The sequence below is a fragment of the Vipera ursinii genome (genome assembly GCF_947247035.1).
Source record: "Vipera ursinii genome assembly, chromosome: 2".
NCBI lineage: Eukaryota > Metazoa > Chordata > Lepidosauria > Squamata > Viperidae > Vipera > Vipera ursinii.
Window position 1 is genome coordinate 87,747,140 of NC_139513.1, and position 22,066 is coordinate 87,769,205.

Genomic DNA, 22,066 nt, shown 5'->3' on the forward strand with positions numbered 1-22,066 from the left:
GGTTAATGATGTCTGATATATATTGGAATTAGATGGCTTAGCAAGTGTGACACCGCAGATTTGTTTAAGTCTGTGCAGGCAAATGAATTCAGATGAAGAAGGGAAATTTGGAAAAGATGACTCTATTGAATTATGTCAGGGTAAAGAAAAATTAGTTTCACATCCCTCTTGGATGGTAGAAGAAAGGAAAATGCATTATTTCTATTTGACTCCATTTTTCAAAGGATCCTCTAGCTCAGGGCTTTTCAACCAGTGGTACGGGTACCACCTGTGGTACATTGGCACCTGGCAGGTGGTACGTGACCATCCTAGAAAAGTGGTAGCGGGGGAGGGGAATGAGCTGAACCAGTGGCAGCACCGCACCAGCCTGAGCGAGAGATGGCTGGAGCTGCAGGGCTGTCAGGGCTCAGCGAAAGTGCCAGGATCAGCACTTCTTCGGGGTTGTCAGGGCTCAGTGGAAGCACCAGGATCAGCACCAAGCTCCAGCTGTAATGTTGCAGCATTTCCAGGGTCTTATGATTTATATTCTGATGCTTGGCAACTGATTCATATTTATGACGGTCACAGTGTCCCAGGGTCATGTGAAGTGACCAAAACCTGCTGCAACTGCCCAGCGGATGGGGGGAATAAAAACCAAACACCCCCCCCACACCCCTGTGGCCGATCCTCAACAAAAATGCTCACAACAATGAAAACCTTGGACAGGAGGAAGAGTGCCGCTGGGCGGGCAGGCAGGTGTCTTGCTCGGCTGTGGCTTGGGGGGTACTTTTTCAGTGCCATTGTAACTTCAAACAGTCACTAAGCAAACTGTTGTAAGTTGAGGACTACCTGTACTTCATCACTTTTTTCCTTTTTTTGGTCAAGTTTTTGACACCTTACTAGGCGACTGGTGGTACTCGGATGTTGCCATATCCTAAAAGTGGGGCAATGGGTGAAAAGGTTGAACAGCCCTGCTCTAACTGTTTCTCTCTTTTGGTATCGGACTAAATGTTACTTTAAATGGACCTGATTGAAGTGTTTGATGGCCAAATTCATAGTTGGGGTTACATACATAAAAATATAATAATAAATATAATAATAATAAATAATAATAATAATAAATATTAGAGCTAGTTTTTTTTTCTCTCAGGGTGGAGCTAACATGATCTGGTGTTGGGGGACGCACTGTTCATGGAACTGCTTTTGGCATATTTGAATGCTTCAACTGGTCCAGAATGTAGCAGTACATGCAGCATTGGGTGCATCATGATAGGCCCATGCAATACCATTGTTTTGTTGGCTACAGTGGCTCCCAATAATGTAGTGGGTTGAATACTCACATTCTTTGGATAAAGCTGTGCAGCTATACATTTTGTTGGAAGATGTTGTATAGGCAGTCTATATATTTTTTTGGTGTTCTGGTTTGCTGCAGTGCATTTAGACTCATCTGAATAATGTCATTACACAACTTCTCTTCTAGGTGGTTGGATTGTTACTTAGGTAATGGAGCACTTGGTTAGTATTTTTTTTATAGACTTGCATTTCTAATTTGCTGCATTACCTCTATTGATCAAGATATCCAGGAAAGGTAGTATATTGCTATTTTCTTCTTCCCTTGTGAATTTTATTTCTTTGAAGATGTTGGGTAGTTTTATGTATCTTCGCTAGTTCCTTTTTTTAATTATGGCAAAGGTGTCATCTATATATCAGATCCATATTTGATTTTATGTGTGGGAGTGCTGTAGATTTTTAGACACTGTTTTAGGGTCTCTGCTCTGAGTCCTGAGTTGTTTGGTTTCTCCAGTCTTTTGGATACTCATAACAGAGACCATAATGAAATATGGGATGTATTGTTATGATGTTTCTACAGTGATCTCATTAATCGATTTGATTGTATATTATGTTTTACTTCTTGTTCACTACCTAATGTTCCATTGATAGATGGATGACTATATAAATTTATCTCTATTTACATGTATATTCAGTGTCTTATTTTTTTTTTTTAAAAAATAGCCGCTTGCTAAACCTATTCAGACAATTAAATAGCATCAGACTCAGATGACAGGTCTGAATGTCCTTGAGTGTTTGTGTCTAGAGAAATGTGACACACATAAGGAAAGAAAAAAAAGAATGCTAGATGTCTGAGTCAGTTTCACTGCTTGTAAGGAAGAAGTTTAAAAACATGAGAGAGGCAAAGCAATAAGGAGACGAGGGAGATGTGGGGCAGAGGCTGAGCGGGTGGCTCTTGGGACACCAACAAGGACGGAGTTCAGCCTTGCTTCCTGCTGAATAGGACCCCAGTTTTAGACCCTGGATTGGCTTCCCCGTGGACCCTTTCTTCCCATTATTTACCATTAATCAGTTCTTTTTGATGGGGTAGTAGGTGAAAAAATTGTGAACAAATCAATGGATGATGAGCAAAGAAGAGAGATAGTCTGTGCGGTCTCTGTCCAGCCCAAGCCACTGACTCATTCGCTGGCTTTTTATCCTCCTTTTTCTTCCCTCTGAAACTCCAGCAGCTGGGAGGACAGTGTACTGGAGAGCTCTTAACAAGGGATAATGAATTGATGCATACATTTGGGTAAGTGCCTCATTTATGGCCTGATGGATTTGCTGAGGGAGGTTTGAAAGCCGTTATCCTGTGTATCTTTTTGGCAGGAGTTGCCACGTTACACACATGTACTGTTTTGTCACTTAACTTGACTGCCTTTCAGGGAAAATTCCATTTTATTGAACCAACAATTTCCCCCTCAAGTGTAAAACTGCTAATTGGCCAGTCTGCACAAACACTCTTTTAACCTAAATCTTTTTGGGCTGTTTGTTTCCCTTTTAAATGGCAGCAGCATAACTCACCCTTTCAAAACAAAAGCATTTCTGTTTCCCCATTATTTCATCATTCAAAGGCTTTGTAAAAAGGATAGTGATGCTCTTTCGAAAACAGAATCTGCATCTTTTTTAAATATGATCTTTTGCAGAATTATCAGTACTAGAGTCAATGCAGATTTTTTAAAAAATATAAACCTTATTGATACATAGTCATGCTCAGGGCCTTTTTTGTCATAGAATGCTCAGAACAGAGTTCCGGCACCTTTTTTGGATGGAACCTTGTAGGGTAGGCAAGGCAGGTTGTATAACATGTGTGAGTTCTGGCACCTTTTTCTTTTACAAAAAAAGCACTTCATGCTGAACCTCAATAGAATTTTTCTTAACCTTTTCATACGTAGTATATTGCACTGCTAATAATTTTTCAGCCTGGTACTTGAATATTTTATAGTCCTTGAACATTCAGGCTTGTATTTTGAGGAAATAAATACAGCACAAAGTTTCACTTCGTTTCTTGGTTTGTGGGTTGAGTTTTTGTTAAGCCACATTTTAGAAGATTTCTTCCTGGTCTTTCCTGTGGATCACTTTCAAATATTTTTCCTTCTGGATCTCTGGGGGAGGTGTGGCATATTGAAGGTACTCAGTGAAAGCAGAACTGATGACTATGGTAGGCCAGTTCCCGGAACCTCTCTAGATAAGGAGAGGACAGGAGATCACCCATATGTGCTCCAGATAGCTGTGTCACTGCTACCTCACGCTTGCTTGTGCTGTGATATTCTGCCATGAACTCTGGGGGAGGATGGATGGGAAGGGGTGATGCTTGGGGGAAAGTGAAAGTAACTTCTGTATTCTCCCCACGATGCTGCTTCAAAGTCATCTTGCTGGGAGAAGAAGACAACTGCATATCAACCTACACTTGAAGTGACCATTCTGAAGAAATCTTGCTTGAACATGATTGGTCACGGGAGATCAACAATGGGAGGCAGTTAAGGAATTTAAGGATTTTGGCACACGGTTCTCAGTTCTAGCTATGCACCACTGCAATGCATTCAACTTCTAATAAAACTATATCTTTTTCAACAAATGGAGCCAAGAATCATTTCTAATTGGAGGCTTAAGTGGTGGCAGGTCTGACAAGCTGCCCCTCATGAGGACACCACAGGTCAGCAGTTTCCATATGTTTGAGCCCTGGGAACTGAGGAGATCAGCCACCATGCTTGCAACTGCAGTGGAGCTTTTTAAAGGACCTTTGGTCCACAAGTGTCATTTTTTAATCACTTTTGGAAATTACCCACAGGTCAAAACAATGATTTGAAAAAGGATGCTTTATTGGATATACAAAACAAACTGGTTGAAGTTTAAAAATTACAAATGATAAACCAAGAGAATGACCCAGAAAATGTTTTCTTTTCGGACTTACAAAAAAAAAGCCTTGAAGAAGTACCTCCCCTTTCTACCTCCTCAGAGTTTGAACAGCTAGTCATTTTCCATTGTGTCCCCTTCCCCAAACACTGTATAAAAATTGTCCAAGTGTGTCAGCCTTATTTTTGTGAGAGGTAACAGGTGCATCAGATTGAATTGAAATGTAGCTTTTTAATTTGACATTCCAATTTCTTGCCTTCAGTGAGCCAAGATTACAGGGTGAAGAAACTGTTATCAAGGAAGACTACACGGTACTCACCTGCATATATAAGAGGCCACCTGGTACACTAGTTTTGCCTCTTTATGGATTGTTTTGTTTCTCTAGCTTTGAGTCAGTTTTTAAGTTCTGGCTACTGCCTGGACTAATCCCTGCAACTTTCTTGACAAAGTTTCAGAAGTGGTTTGCCATTGCCTGTTTCCTATGACACCAACAAGTAACTGGCCCAAGGTCACCCAGCTGAATTGTGCTTAAAGTGGGACTAGAACTCACAGTCTCCTGGTTTCTAGTCTGCTATCTTACCTGTGACACCAAACTCTCATTACAGTTACTTGATAATATGTCCCTCTTTAGAATTAGCAGAGATGGCCAAATTGACTGTGCTGATAAAAAAAACGTAAATACTTTTGTTTCTACTTGGAAACAGCTTCTGGACTTTGTGCTTGAGGTGGAAAAAAATGATAATATGATTTTGGGTTTTACCGATTAAACTGATTTGCCGATACAGAAATGGCTAGTGCATACTACTATAGAAATGTAAAAAACTGAGATTTGATTTTAATGTCTGATTTTACTGCAACAGAGAGAGTCGGAAGCCAATGCCTTTTGTTTCTTCCTCTCCCTTTCTTCACACCTTTTTTGTTTTCCTTTTCTCTACTGTTGTCCCCTACTGTTGGCTTTTGTATTTTCACATTTTATGTTATAAATGAATAAAACTAATAAAATTAAAACAAGATAACATGCCTTATTTCTCAGCAACCCCATTTTTGCTATAAATCTGACATCTTGGGTCATCTCAAAAGATCATTCAAGGAAGTAGCACTCATCATTCTACTATTGTTTTGGAAACCTTAATTTATAAAATGGGGAGGACTACCTAGCTTCACTGGCTGAAATCAACGGCAGGAAAACCTTCTAGTACTATGGCCCCAATCCACTGGCAATATTTCTAGCCTCAGCTCCTTTGTCATGAATGGGAAATTGCACAGAACGTCTTCTCCATATGGGTACAACTGATTTCACAATAGGGTTTTTTTTCTTGCCTCTTTGGTGTTCATAATGTGCCTCCTAAGAAGGGCTGCGAAATATGTAGGCATTTGATTGTCTTCCCAAGCCTTAGTGGAGGGCTGGGGGTAAAAGGAAATGCCATTCATCCAAAAAAAAAAAAAGAAAAAAGGGAGGACATGCAGCTGCTTGACGAAGGGAGAAATCATCTGGTTGGGTGACTTTGAACCGGTCACTTTCAGCCTAATCCTCCTCAAAGGGTTTTGTTGTGGGGAAAATAGGAGGAGAAAAGAATATAAGGTATTGTGGGAAGTCAGCCCCCCCAATAGAAGGAAATATTAAAAGGGCAGAATATTATATTTCTTCAAAGGATCTTAAAGAGGCAGAAAAGCATGCCCAGTTTTTCTTAATAGCCCCAAGTCTCCCTCCCCCAAGCAGAAACCAGCTCTGTAGAAATGCAATGTAAATAATCCATTCAGGAAGGTTGTAGCCCTCCAACTAGAAGCTTAGGAAGACAAAAACACCTAAAATCTACATACCTCACCCAAACTCTAGGACAGGACATAATAGGATTAACCCACAGATGCCAAAGAGGCACACTCAGACTCAGGTCAAAGTACATGACACAGGAAATACAAAGCCTCAAACAGGAACAGGAAACAACTCCAAACAAAAGCCCAAGAGGGTATAAAACCCGCTCACTACTACATGTACTCTCTCTTTTCTTCCAGACCCATCTTTCTCTCTGGCTCTCCTCTTCAATAAACTACAACCGTCTTTCTAAAGCAGTCGCCATGTTGTTTATTCCCAGCTTGGACTGGACCCCGATGAAGATTTTTCTTTCAACAGTATGTTCGCCTCCTTGTGTTACTTATAAGGTAAAAAAGATGGGATCATAATCTAATAAACAAACAAACAAATAAAATTCGTGCCACTCTCTGGGCTGATGTTTCCAGCTGTGCCACATTATTAAGCTGCAATCTGTCTTGCATTGCAGTGTCAACTGAGTTTTTTATTTCATACTATTTATAATTCCCCTGACTCTAAAAAGTCTCTTGGGGGCTAACAACAAAAATAAAACTGGAAAGCAGAAAATAGAACCAATATAAGGTATACCTCCAGTGTTCTTTCCCCCAGGCCTAATTCCTTCTTTCCTCATCCCTCGTGGGGAAGTCAAAACTAATCCCACTTGAGGACCCTTTTCACACCCTCCCCCCTCCCTTGCCGGCAATCTGTCTGGATGAGAAATGCTGGCAGTTGCTTTGTCCAAGGAGCAGCAAAAGGCTGCTGATTTTCATTTCAGGATTAGTACAGTTCCAAACATAGCCATTGGCAGACTTCCCTAACATATTTAATTTAATTTTTTTTTAATTTTAATAACATTTATATACCGCCCTTCTCCCTGAGGACTCAGGGCGGTTCACAGGGCAGAATAAAATAACCAATACAAACATTAAAAACAGATTAAACAATTGCCCTAGTTAAAAACAATATGATACAACGCTAAAAACCCCCAGAAAAATTAAAAAACAAAAAATAAAACAACCCCAACACTCCCCCTCAGGCTAGGCCGGCTTGTACAAACAAAAATGTCTTGAGATCGCGGCTACAGATAACCTTTGCCTTCCCCCCCCCCCACCAACAGCTTCCCTAAAACAAATAAGCCGGGGGAATGAAGAAATCCAGCACTGTTGCAACAAATAAGGACGGTCCTCCTGAGGGTTCATTTATTATTTGTCCTCGCCATTCCCTTCCCATCTGATGAGATTAGCATGCATTTATTAAAGTGCTCCAAAGTGTGCACCTGGGCTTCTTTCTGAAACGCTGTCCTCCCCTGATAAAACATAGGAATGAGAAAGACTCTGATCAAGCTGGGACCAGAGAATGCTTGCATGTTGTCAGAATGTGATTCCTTCCTGTTGGCCCCTGGCAGACATTATAGACTCCACGAGATGCTGACATTGTAATACATGTGAGTGAGCCAGGGCCTTCCCTTCCCGGGCTTGGAAATGTTTCCTTTGGTCCTGGGGTGGTAAATAGTAGGCTTGTTTTCCAAACATCTCTCTGAAATTGCAGCAGGTGCACATCATTTTACAGCCCTATATGGACATCCAAAAGAAAGATGCTATTTTAGTGCCCAGCATGGCTGCTCTGAATGGATTAACTGGGGAGGACTAAATCTTAAATACAGACTCATCAAATTAGGTACATTTATGCACAAGTACTGCAGCATCTTTTCCACATTTAGGGATCATGTTGCTATCAAGCAAGCATTTAATCAAGCATGACATAAAATATTATTTGCCGTTCCTTGTAGAATATGGTGAGGGCAAATTAAATAACGCTCATATTTAGTAACTTGTTGAGACCGAATCATGTTCACCCACTTTAATGTTTAACATTTCCTTTCCAAAACCAGCTGGTTGGTTTGCTTGTTTTCCTGGATACTCCTAACTTAGTAACCCATAATGGCAGAATAACAAAAGAAAGCAACTACACACACACACACACACACACACACACACACACACAAATCATAGCAGAACCTCCTACTGTAAACATGATAACTCTTTTTCCATTTCCCTGGACTTTTCTGAGTATGAAGAGAGAAATATTGTACAGCAGTATGAACGATACAGGTTGAGACTTGTTGTTTGGGGCACTAAAATGTTTATTGGTGTAAGAAGCTAGTTTGTTTGCTTTTAATTGAATTGTCTTTTTGTGGACCTGTTTGAGGACAACTATCTGTAAGTTTGTAATAAGTTTGTATCATGCACCAACTGCCTGTTCTAGATCAGAAGCTTTGTTCACAGACCCTCATGCCCTACTCACCTCCCAATTGGACTACTGTAATATGCTCTACATGAAGCGGCCCTTGAAGAATATCTGGAAGCTTCAATTGGTCCAAATGCTTTTAGAGCAGCAAGTGTCACACTTCTGTTCTGCAGGCTGCATTGGCTGCTCGCTTACTTCTGGGTTCAATTCAAGGTCCTGATGTTGACCTTTAAAGCCCCTCATGGCATAGGACTGAGTTATCTGAGGAACTGCCTCTCCCTGATCACATCAGCCTACTACCTCAGATCTGGCAGAGAAGGAGTGTTGTTGTAGGTACTATGTGCCAGAGACTTATATTTGATGAGTTTCTAAAGTTGGGCCTCCTATGCTATGGTGCCTGCCTTATAGAACATACACACACACACACACAAACACACACACACACACACACACACTACCTCAAAGTCAGCTTAGTTCCATTCTCTGTTAATTCTGGAAGTTCCTCAATATCTGCTTATGTCATCAGGTCTGAGGTGAGAGCTTGAGAGAGCTCTATTACTGTGGTTAACATTTATTTTATTTTTGCCTTTTATTTTTTACATTTTTAAAAGAATGACTGTTTTATGTTTATTTTTTATTATTAATTGTTGTTCGCCACTTAGAGTCACTTTTTGTGAGATGGGCAGCCATATTAATTTTTTAATACTACCTACGGTATTATCTGTCTCTCCCCCCTATCATCTGTCTGTCTGTCTGTCTGTCTGTCTGTGTCTGTCTGTCTATCTATCTATCTATCTATCTATCTATCTATCTATCTATCTATCTATCTATCTATCTATCTATCTATCTATCTATCCTATTTACCTACCTATCAATCATCTATCACTATTATTTATCATTTATCTCAAAAGCTGAGGTAGCTGCTATATTTCCTGCTTACCATGATTAATTAATTTTCTTGGAATATGGGCCTTAGAAGAGGTTTTTTATAATATGTGTTCATTTCTGAAGATTGTTTTGATATTTATTTTAATTGGTGCGATTAAAGGTGGTTAATCTGTAAACATTAAAAGCCAATAAAACATCGTGTGTTTTTATTTGTATGCAATATTTCTTTAGCTCCAGCTTTCTGGTGCTAGAAAATGATGCAGCAAAGAAAGATTATATTTTGTAAAGACTTGAAACAATATTTACCCAAGTGGTGATGGCTTGTTAAAAGATAAAAAAATATTTCTTATTTCTGTGAAATGAGTGAACAAATCATTCAGGCCAAGGAGTTGTAATGGCTTAATAGTTTAGAAAGCCTAACATGGTTTAAGGCCACAGTCTTCAAACTCTCACCTCTTTTGTCATATTCCTCCTTGAAGCCCACACAAATTCTCAGGAGCTCTGTTCTTGGGAGAGTTTCTGAGGAGATTTTTTCAGCAGCGACTCTTGACTACATTCTCTTAAAAGAGCTACCCACTTCTTCCAAACATGTAGTTCTTTCTTCTAAGAATCTGCTGAGGATCATTTCCTACTCATAAAAACTTCATGGATAGGCTGGGTTCACCAAATGAACTACATAGTGAGTAGGGGCTTAAAATCAAACACCCTTGTTTTTAGTCCAATACTTTACTACTGTACTATTCTGAAGTGGCTTTATATAACTGGATAAAGTATCCAGCTTTGTTTATTTTTCTTTCAGATGCTGGATTTCTTTTTGTCCTTGAATTGTGATGGATGGTGGAAAACTGAGTAATTATAGATGTCTGGTTTCCTTAGGATTTTCTGGTCATCATAATGCAGCATGTACATAATGTAGTCCTCCACTAGGACCATTTGTTTAGAAACAATTTGAACTTACAATGGCACTGAATGAATGGACTTATGATCCGTGCCCAAAGTTATGACCATTGCAGTGCCCCCATGGTTAGGTGATCACAATTTGGGCATTTGGCAGCCTGCCACATTTCGACTGCAGGGCTACTGCAACTCCCATCAACCAGCTATTTCCTGCCCAGCTCTGGCCTTTCAGGCTCCGGCCGCCCTGTGTTCTGTTACTCTAGCTGACCTTTGTCATCATCTTCTTGCTTCTGTTGATGATAGGCCTGGTCTGGCTGTTGGGCTGCATGGGACTGGCTTCGTGAGGCAAAAAAATGAGGGGGGAAAAGCACCAAGCAGTTTAAATAGGTCACAGTGTGGCAAATGCCACTTTGTGCTGTGCTACTGGTCATGTGGATCTGGTTTTGAACTGCAAAAAAGGGGGGGAAAAGCAAAAAGCAGGTAGAGCACACCAAAGTGTCCCTTTGTGCTGCGCCTGTGGCCTTTAGGGCCTGGCTTTGTGTTACAAAAAAAGAGGAAAAAACACAAAACAGATCCTCCATGAGTTGGAGTGCACAAAGACCTTCCTGAGCCTGGTGGGGCTGGTTTGGGGCTATGAAAAAAAAAGAAAAACAAGCCAAAACAATCTTTTCCTCCCTTTTTTTCAAGTGCAAAGCCAGCCCCAGCTCCATCTAGAAGCTGTTTGTAAACAAACACCCCTTGGCCACAAATGCCCCTTTTGGCTTTTTTTCATCTTTATTTTTTTCAGTGCAAAGCCACTCCCATATGGTCCAGAAGTGCACACAAAGCCAAAGGCCTATTTTGGTGCACTCCAGTTCAAGGAGGGTTTACGTTGTCCTTCTTACCCCATTTATCACAGCACAAAACCAGCCATTTGGCCCAGGAGTGTAGCACAAAGGGGCACTTTGGCATGCTGTGGCTCCTTTATTTATTTATATTTATTTATTTATTTTAATTCCATTTATATCCCGCCCTTCTCCGAAGACTCACGGCGGCTTACAAGCTTAGCAGTAGCCTTCATTCTATGTATATGCCTGCTTATTAGGGCTGTCATACACCCCCCAAGCGGCATTATTACAAAGTCAGCTTATTGCCCCCAACAATCTGGGTCCTCATTTCACCTACCTCGGAAGGATGGAAGGCTGAGTCAACCTTGAGCCTGGTGGGATGCGAATCTGCACTAATTGCAGGCAGCTGGTGTTACTTAAGGAGGCATTAGCCCACTGCTCCACCAAGGCTCTTTAAGTTGGTTTATGCTCCCCCCCTTTTTTTTGCCACACAAAGCCAGCTTCAAAGGTCCAGCAGCCAGGCTGGGCACACTTTGTTACCATCAGGAGCAAGAAGATGGCAATGAAGGTCAGCAGAATGGCAGGGGGCTTTGAGTGCAGGGTGACGGACTGGGCTGGGGGGGGTGCAGCTTCCCAGGGCAGGGAATTTATCCCCAGAGCAAGATGATTCTGGGGCTGCTTGACACCCCTCAAGGCAGGGTGCAAGGTGGCCAAAAGGCAGCAATGTGGAGGAAATAGGCAGGGGAAGTTAGACACAATCTTTCTCCCTTATCTTACCGAGGCTTGCGGCTGGGAGGGATCAAGCCCAGAATGGCTTGACTTAGCTCGTATCTCAGCTAACGAATGGTAAAATTCACTTAATGATAGCAGTGGGGCTTGCAGTCGCTAAGTGATTGCAGTTGTTTACAACCGCATTCTTTAGCAACTAAAATTCCAGCCCAATCGTGGTCGTAAATTGTGGACTATCTGTATGCAGTTTATCCCATCTTCTGTTCTATAGACAAAAAAAGATAGTTTAGAAAAACACAATTAAGATTTTCTGCACAGCAGCAAAATGATATCCATGAATTGTGTTCATCAACTGGGTGGCATATTTCCTAAATGCTGAGACAATCAAACCCAGATGACTGGCTTATGATTTGGTCATGAATCTGGCAGATTCTCATTCACAACTATGGACCCTTATGAATGGAAACTATATAGCTGCCACTAGGTGGCCATTTATGCCTGAAAAGTAAAATATTCATTCTTAAATAGCATCCTTATAGTCATTATTCCTGGTAAAAATGTCCACTATTTCATTTCCAGAATGAAAGAATGCTATTCAATTATTATTTTCTTTGGCTTCAGACCAATACTGACAATGGTTTGTAGTTTACATCTATTTACTTTGGATATGAAATCAGCAGAAAGTTGGGTTTTTTTTAAAAAAGGTTTTGTTCCATTTCTTTTGGTATATTGTTTCTGTGTATGACAGGCGAGTTTCTGCCAGGCTAAGCCACATTATGCAAAGCAGAGGAAAAAAAGTGAGCCAAAGAGATGAAAAGTCTGCAGTAGAATAAAGGAAGCAATGTGAGATCTTTCCACATCCACACACTTCACTCTGCAGCTTTTGACTTTGGTAGCCATCCTTTGTTCTACAATGTCCACATGCCAATTCATACACAACCACCATTCCTTTTTTAAACACTTAAGGATCTCAACTCCATCCAAGCATCATTTTCTGACCAACAATTATGTTTTGACCCACTCATATCTTTGTTTTGCACTTCAAAACATTATAATTATATAAATACAGATGTAGTATAAATATTGTAATGGTGTAAAAAAAACAACCTTATATAATCAAACCATCTCAACATACTTCTTATGGACTGGTCACATGTGTTTGGATTCGATCCCCTTTCTTCCAGCATGCTTTTATTCTTGACATTTTATACTTGACATTTCTCAAGTACCCCATTCCCACTTATTCAAGTTACCGGTACTTTTCCTTTCTTTGCAACAGAAGTGCTACCTTTTCCCTTTCTGTTGACAAACATTTCTCCTAACCAGGGGCATCTCCAGGGGACTCAGAAAAGCCGTAGTGACAGGCATGACTGTGGCATTGAACCCCCCTCCTCTTTAACGTATGCTTCAATGACATGTGAAAAAGCAAGACTATGCCTGCCCTTCTCCAATTTCTCTCTTGCAGGCCATCAGTCCAAATTTCTCCAAGCATCTTCCCAGGCAGACATAAGAAATGGAGTTTTTGCATTCACTCTTGCTATGTTTTCCTTTACAGAAGGGAACAATAATCTAATTCTTCCAATTGGGAGGGAGAAGATATGCCATCTTCACCCCGATGTTAAGCAAACGACGCAGCCACCTCTTCATTAGCAAGCTGGCCATATCTGTGCTTGAATATTTTACCGTAATATTTTGCCAGTTACATCATTGTCACCTGTAGCCTTATTATTTCTGAAAATTTATGACTTCCTTGTTTCTTATTTTTTTTTCTTGGCAGAAACATGTGCCTTGGTACAATTCCACTTTGAATCCCTTTCATTGCTATTTAAATCTCTAAAATAACTCTTACAGTGTTCCCTCATGTAAGTTCCATTCCAAATAATTTCCTCAAATTTATTTTTAATTCCAATCATTCTACTGGAAATACCTTGTTTATGACTTTACAAGTTCAAGCAACTTGTTTATTTTTATCAAAATTGCTGTGCATTTTTTTGCCTTTTTAAAATCATAGCCATTCCTTATTCTCTTTATATTGCTACAGCTTGTTTTTTTTTCTCTCATAATGAAATCAAACATCTTTGTAATCATTTTTGATCACCTTTTAGGGTAAAAGGAAAGATAGTTTGACATAACAATTTGTTATTGTTATTGGGAAAGGGGAAAAAAGGACAATAAAATGACATATGTAAATAACATTTTGTGAAGTTGTATAACTTGGTGAAGATATTTGACCACTTGATGTGTGAGTGTGGGTTAGCATCCCTTAAAAAATAATAAACATAAAATTGATCAGTGTGGCCCTTGTGTCTGGAAATGATTGGGGCGATCAGAGTACATCTTGGGGTACCATATGAGGACATGAGCAAGAATTTCTATCAACAAAAGCAAACTCTCTGCAAATAAGCTTATGAAATCTTCCCCCCAGTAGAATCAATGGGAGGGCATCAGAGGAGGCTCTGGAAAAGGCCTATCCATAACAGTTTAGATTGTGTAGATACTTTGCAGTAGAGGGAGTGTGTCTTAACATTTGGCAATTGCATTCAGCAGCAGTGGTGATGTCTTTTTGAATGTCCTCATATTCTCTCTTTTGCTATTGATTTGGCTTCTCCAGGGTTAATTGGCCAAATATTCAGGAGAGAGACAACGACTGCAAAGTTCTGCTATATGGATGCAGTGCCAATATCGGATTCAGATTATTAAGTCTTGACAGCCGCAGAGGCATCAGGCTGGTAAGGTCAAACATGATTCTGAATCCTGAGATTCGAATCATAGTCTAGGCCTGAGCCTTAATATTTATCACAGTAGCTTCAAGCCTTAATATTGCATTGGGGATGCATTTTGGGGTACTGAACAAAGTCTTAAGGAAATTGAATGGCTTCAGAAGGCCCCAGGGTTGTATATGGGTCCTGTTGTATCCCATATAATAGATTGGCAACTGTTTTAGCCATAAACAATTTAACTGCTGCTGGGATCTAATTTGCCCCTTGTTGCCTATGAAATTTTATTATTACTTGTGTGTTCTTTTGGGCAGTAGAAGAGGCATAATTTACCTGAGCTATTAATTTCCTGGAGGCCTGAAATACTATGCCCAAGTATTTGAAACATTTTACCTGCTCTAATTCAGGAGAATCAACTGTCTACTTCTGGTTTTGACTTTTGTTTGAAAAAAACTAAAACTTTTAGATTTATCATAATTGATTATTAATTGTTCTTCATTAGAGTAAGATGCCGGGTTCTCAGTGTCTGCTTGATGCCTACAGAAGACAAGGAGAAAAGAAACACATCATTGGTGCAAAGTAAAATTGGGAGATGTCTTTGGGCTAATTTTGTTGTTGTTGTTAGTTGTGAAGTTGTGTCCGACCCATCGCGACCCCATAGACAATGTTCCTCCAGGCCTTCCTGTCCTCTACCATCTTCTGGAGTCCATTTAGGCTCACACCTACTGCTTCAGTGACTCCATCCAGCAACCTCATTCTCTGTCGTCCCCTTCTTCTCTTGCCCTCAACCTTTCCCAGCATTAGGCTCTTCTCCAGTGAGTCTGTCCTTCTCATTAGGTGGCCAAAGTATTTGAGTTTTAATGGGCTAATTTAGACGCATGGATATCTCTGGAGAGTTTTGATCAGAGAGTTGATATATATATATATGTTAAAAAGCAATGATACATCCTTATTTCACCCCTGTGATAGTCTGAATGAAATCAGAAAGCCCCCTTCCCAGTTACATCAAGCCCATTTTAACAGGAGTCTTCATCTGTAGAGGATCAGCTTATTCTTGAGATATTATCAAAAGTTGCCTTGAAATCATTAAAGGCTTCATATAGATTTGAGTCAGTGGTTTGTATATTTATCTGCCAGCTGTTGAAGCACTAGGCAATGGTGTATAGTAGAACATCCTATTTGAAATCTTGCTTGCTCTGGGTCAGTTATTCTGTTCTTATTATCCAGGTTTGGAGCCTGATAAATAAATACATCGCATATAGTTTGCTAATGATGTTCAATAGACTAATTAGCCTATAATTAGCCAGATCATTCTTATTACCTATCACCCGTAAGGGGTCAATTACAGCTTTCTCCCCCCCCCCCCAAATCCTCTGGAATCTTGGCTGTATGGTTAAGGTAGGAAAATAAAGACACCAATATAGGGGCCTACAAATTTGGATTAATTTAATTAGCTCAAGGGGGATATCGTCAACCCCTGAGGGCTTTATTACACTTGTGTTGATTAATGAGTTTTTGTACTTCCTTGCATTTGATTAGAGGCTACAGTGACAGTGAGGGTAATGGTAGATGAATCACATAGGTGTTAGCATGTGGGTAACAGTAAAGCACTTGGAAGTAGTGTAGCCAGGTGCTTGAGAAGATGCCATAATGGAGTTGTATAATGTTGTTGTGGTATGCCAAAACAGGGAGTGATTGTTGCACTTTGTGGCTTCGATTAACTATGACCATTTTCCTCTTGTGATCTTGAATACTTTTCTTTCTGAGGAGGGCCTTATATTGGTTTTTTATGTTCCTTTAAAAATTAGGCGAAAACTGGTGAGTTAGTCTTGAGTAAGGAAGCATAAGATTCAAATAATGCTGCTTTAGCAGCAATGTAGTATTTATCAAACCATTCTTAGAGTGCTATCCCCTCCTGATCGGATTGCTATTTGCCTTTGTTATAAAAGATTGGAACTTACTATGAAATTGTGATATACATTAAGTATTGTACTATCTTGTGGGATGGTCAGGTCTGAGCATGCCACCACATTACAGAGTTGAAAAGTATGCAATTCCTTTCTCTCAATGAGACCATTGGTCCATCCTGCCTTCAAGAGGGCCATGCTATCTGACCCCTTAAGAGCCACCTTGCACCAGACATTTTAAATGGGCCCCAACGTGGTTTCTACTTAGGCTTTGCCTAACTTTGCAAATGAAATTTAAGGGGAAATGATAGTTTTCAGTCCTGTGTATTCATAATGTCTCTTTCACTCATCCTCATTTTTGTAGAGATCGTTCTCTGTGCATTTTTTTTCTCATCCCTACCGGTTGAGCTCCGGATGGCTCCCGACCTTCGCTCCTTCCAACGTGACCTAAAAACATATCTGTTTAAGCAATCCGGTCTGGTCTGATGGGTTCTGTTTTAATTATTGTTTTAAGATAACTATTTGTGCATTCTGTTATTTATGTTCACTGTTCACCGCCCTGAGTCCTTAGGGAGAAGGGCGGTATACAAACAAACAAACAAACAAACAAACAAACAAACAAACAAACAAAAAAATAAATAAATAGAATTTAGCAGTAGTGAACCATTTCATTGCCTGGGCATGTCCATGAAATCACCAAGTCCCTTTATGTAACTTGCTGATTTGAGAAGAAGGGGTGCAAGTGTTTCCATCTTCTTTCCTGCATGAGATGCTGGACATGGAAAGAAGGAATTGCTGTTGTGCCTGAGACTGTCTTCTCTATTACAGGGGCTGAGAACGATCAATACCTGAGCAGAATATGCAGCCCCAGTGGGAAAAGCTTTCTCAGTGGGCTTTCCCCCAAAATCACTCCAGGTACTTTGGTAGAGAGAAAACATAGGAGGCCTTACAAAGGCTTGCACTATTGTCCGAAGACATTTTGGTTTAGTTTACAGGAGATTTAGAAATCCCAGTCTGAGAGAGGGGATCTCAATGATTGAAAGCCAGCAGGACCTCCGTTCCAAAATGTGCTATTAGTGAAAAGCAAGATCACTTGCAACATTTTTCTAATCTATTCTGGTTCAGAGGTTCATTGTTCCATCAGGAACTAATTAGATTTATCATAAGTTTTATTGTAAACTGCCCAGAATCACTTAGGTGAGATGGGTGGTGTAGAAATGTGGTGAATGAATGAATGAAAGAATGAATGAAAGAATGAGTAAAATTTCTATTTCCAGTACATTTGGCCATATTGAGGATAAAGAATGCAGGATTTGGAGGCTAGTATTGCTGATACAGGGACGCGGTGGCTCAGTGGGTTAGGACGCTGAACTTGTCGATCGGAAGGTCGGCAGTTTGGCGGGTCGAATCCCGAGTGCCGTGTAACAGAGTGAGCGCCTGTTACTCGTCCCAGCTTCTGCCCACCTAGCAGTTCGAAAGCACATAAAAATGCAAGTAGAAAAATAGGGACCACTACGGTGGGAAGGTAACAGCGTTCCGTGCGCCTTTGGCGTCTAGTCATGCCGGCCACATGACCACGGAGACGTCCTCGGACAAGCGCTGGCTCTTCGGCTATGAAACGGAGATGAGCACCGGCCCCTAGAGTCGGAAACGACTAGCACGCATGTGCGGGGGAACCTTTACCTTTACCTTTACATTGCTGATTCATCAGTGGGGATCAGTGAAATATACTGCTAAAAAAAATAAAGGGAACACTTAAACAACACAATGTACTGTATTTAATAGCAGGATGTCTTATCTTGTGTTCCCTTTATTGTTTTGAGCAGTATATATTTTGAAGTACATTGTTTTAGAACAGGGGTGTCAAACTGCTGGTCTGTGGGCTGGTTGCATCATAGGGAGGCCATACTCATCCCAGCTCCAGCAATGAAAAAAAAGTCATGGTATGTCACATGTCACGTGATGCGGTGAATTTGACACCCGTTTTGGAAGATGCAGCAGCAGTTTGTGCCTGGAAAAAAGACTTGTGCCTTAAAGGGCTTTTAGATTTCTCTGATGTCTTAACTGCCTTCTAATCCTTCAAAAGTCTAAACAGCTGATAAAGTGAAGGGTGGCTGCTACAAAAACCTGTTCTATCCTCCCCTCCCTGCAGAAGTAGGCAAAAATTGCAAGTAGGTAAAACTTTCCAAAAGTTTTCATTACATTTTAAAAACTTCAGGAGAAAATTGCTTGACAATAACCTCATTTATTATATTTAACTTAAATAGTCAACTAAAATATGTTATTGGTAGCTCACTTGGTATGTCTTGATCATAAATGAATTCAGAATTACACTTAGCAACTGAGGACCTGAGGACCTGTGTTTTGTCCACTTTTTGTTTATAACTCCAACTCTCCATGGATGAGAATCCTAAAGGGGAAAAGAACTCAAGAAGCTTGGGAAATTTTGAAAAGTGAGATAATAAAGGCCCAGTCTAGCACAATACCAACAAAGAAGAAAAATAACAGCTCTCAAAAGAAACCAGCATGGCTGCATAAAGAGTTCTCTGATAAACTGAAAGATAAAAAGAACAAGTATAAGAAGTGGAAAAAGGGGCACATAACTAAGTCAGAATATCAGCAAATAGCCTGTGCCTGCAAAGATGAAGTGAGGAAAGCTAAGGCTCAAAATGAACTAAGGCTTGTGACCAAAGTCAAAAATAACAAAAAAAACTTATTTCAACATATAAAAAACAAGAAAAAAGTTAAGGAAATGATTGGTCCATTAGTGGGGGAAAGTGGCAAAAAGGTGAAAAGCAACAGGGAGAAAGCAGAACTATTTAACTCGGTTTTTTGCATCCTTCTTTACATAAAGGGAAAAATCAGTCCAACCTACCAAAAACAGTGCCATAAAAAACAGAATAGAAACGCAAGTTAAGATAGGCAAGAAAATGGTAAGTGAACACCTGTCCAGCCTAGACGAATTCAAATCACCAGGGCCAGATGGATTACACCCCAAGGTTCTCAAGGAACTGGCAGACGTGATCTCAGAACCACTGAACTATATTTTTCAAAGATCCTGGAGCACTGGGGAACTACCAGAGGACTGGAAGAGAGCTGATGTAGTTCCTATCTTCAAAAAGGGAAAAAATAGATCCAGGAAACTACAGACCTATCAGCCTGACCTCAATACCTGGGGAGATTCTGGAAAAGATATTCAAACAACAAATCAGCGAACACCTTGATGCAAACAAAGCCATCAGTAAAAGCCAACATGGGTTTGTCAAAAACAGATCATGCCAGACAAATCTTATTGCATTCTTTGACCAAGTGACAAAATTAGTGGACCAGAGGAATGCTGTAGATATAATATACTTGGACTTCAGTAAGGCATTTGATAAAGTAGATCACAAACTACTACTTGATAAGATAGAAAAATGTGGGTTAGATAGCATCACCACCAGATGGATATGTAGCTGGCTGACAGGCCGTACTCAGTGTGTGGTCCTCAATGGAACTGCATCTACATGGAAGGAAGTGTGTAGTGGGGTGCCCCAGGGCTCTGTTCTGGGCCCAGTGCTCTTCAACATCTTCATCAACGATTTGGATGACGGGATAGATGGGGAACTCATCAAATTTGCAGACGACACCAAGCTGGCAGGAATAGCCAATACTCCAGAAGATAGGCTTAAGATACAGGAGGATCTGGACAGACTCGAACACTGGAAGCTATCTAACAAAATGAAATTCAATGGTGAAAAAAGTAAGGTTCTACATTTAGGCAGGAAAAATCAAATGCACAGGTATAGTATAGGTGGTACCTTGCTCAATAGTAGTAACTGTGAGAGGGATCTCAGAGTTGTAGTGGACAATCACTTCAATATGAGCCAGCAGTGTGCTGCAGCTGCCAAAAAAGCCAACACAGTGCTAGGCTGCATTAACAGAGGGATAGAATCAAGATCACGTGAAGTACTAATACCACTTTACAATGCCTTGGTAAGGCCACACCTGGAATACTGCATCCAGTTTTGGTCACCACGATGTAAAAAAGATGTCGAGACTCTAGAAAGAGTACAGAGAAGAGCAAAAAAGATGATTGGGGGACTGGAGGCTAAAACATATAGGGAACGATTGCTGGAATTGGGTATGTGTAGTTTAATGAAGAGAAGGGTGAGGGGTGACATGATAGCAGTGTTCCAATATCTCAGGGGCTGCCACAAAGAAGAGGGAGTCAAGCTATTCTCCAAAGCACCTGAAAGCAGGACAAGAAGCAACGGATGGAAACTAGTCAAGGAGAGAAACAACCTAGAACTAAGGAGAAACTTCCTGACAGTTAGAACAATTAACCAGTGGAACAACCTGCCTTCAGAAGTGGTGAATGCTCCAACACTGGAAGTTTTTAAGAGACTGTACAGCCATTTGTATGAAATGGTATAGGGTTTCCTGCCTGAGCAGGGGGTTGGACTAGATGACCTCCAAGGTCCCTTCCAACTTATTATTATTAAACACATTTACCTGCTTGTCTACTTAAATGAACTTTAGAATGGGACACTTAGTTTATTTGCCTTTATGTTTGACATATCTGCTGTTATTTGTATATAGTCAGTGTTTTGGCACTTGGAAATCCAAGGTCGTTTGTCTTTCTCATAGGATGTTTTTACTACCTTTCAAGTAGCCATTGTTGAACAGATACTTCTTTGGTGACCAAAGTTGCAATAGCACCGGAGGGGACTTACAATGGATCTTTGAAATTGCGGCCATTGCCACGCAGTTATGATTGTCATACAGGTGCTTGGCAATTATGTTACAGTGTCTTGTAATCACTATTTGTGACCTTCATTGCTGTCTTCCAACAAGCAAGGTCAATGGGGAAGCCAGCACGAAATTGGAAATGATGATTACATGACCATGAGATGCTACAACTGTGCAAGATTTGCCTAACAAGTGTAATTGCTGGAAAAGCTGGTCCTGTTGTGATTCAGGGTCAGCCTGTGGGTTCGGCAGTTGGGTCGGACAACTCAGAGGAGGAGGAGGAGGGGGGTGTTGAAGAGCTTGCTGAGGGGGTTGGACAGCTTGATGAGAGCCCTCAGCCAGGCCCCTCTCATCTGGTCACGACGCAGACCCAGCTGTGAGCCTGACAGCGTGGATGAAGATGACCCACAGCTGGCCCTGTTCAAGGACACCCGACGCAGGAGGCAGTCAATCAGGAGTAAACAGAGGAAGGCAATGGGGCTCCTCAGAAGGAGGCAGAGAGAAGCCACGCCCTGAACTGTATTTAAGGGGGAATGCGTGGGAAAGCTGGTTTGCTGAAGGCAACCGCTTGAAAAGCTCCTGTTTCTTGGTTCGTGTCTTGTTCTATTTGTTTTTGTAGCAATAAATTTGGCAGGCGTAATTCCAGCCTCTTGCCTTCTTGTAAAAGGGGTTGTCCCTGCCTTTTCTGCAGGCCCGGTAGCAGGCTGGTACAGAACAGGTCCCTGTTACCCACTGTTAAGCAAGGACTACCTGGTACTGTTCTTATTTAACTTGAAAGCCAATGACATTAAAGGAAACATATACATTTGGCTTGGTTATACATAACTATGATTTTACACTTAGTTGTTTAGTGCTAATAACAAAGGTTCTTGTCATATATAGCTGATCATTTTCTTTGCAATCAACTCGTTTTCTCCATCCTCCTCTTCACTAGGTTTCAATATTTAAAGTCTTGTTAAGTTAAACATTAAAAACACACATTCCATGCAACTTTAATTCTTGCTCTCTGGATTGTGTGTAGGAGTGTAAACAATCACTGGAGTGTTTAGTGAACTAGAAAATAGATGAAAATAAGCACTTTGCTTAAAAATCTTGTTCACTCACTTTTCTTTCTTTCAAGACATCCATTTCTGTTCCTAAACTATTGAA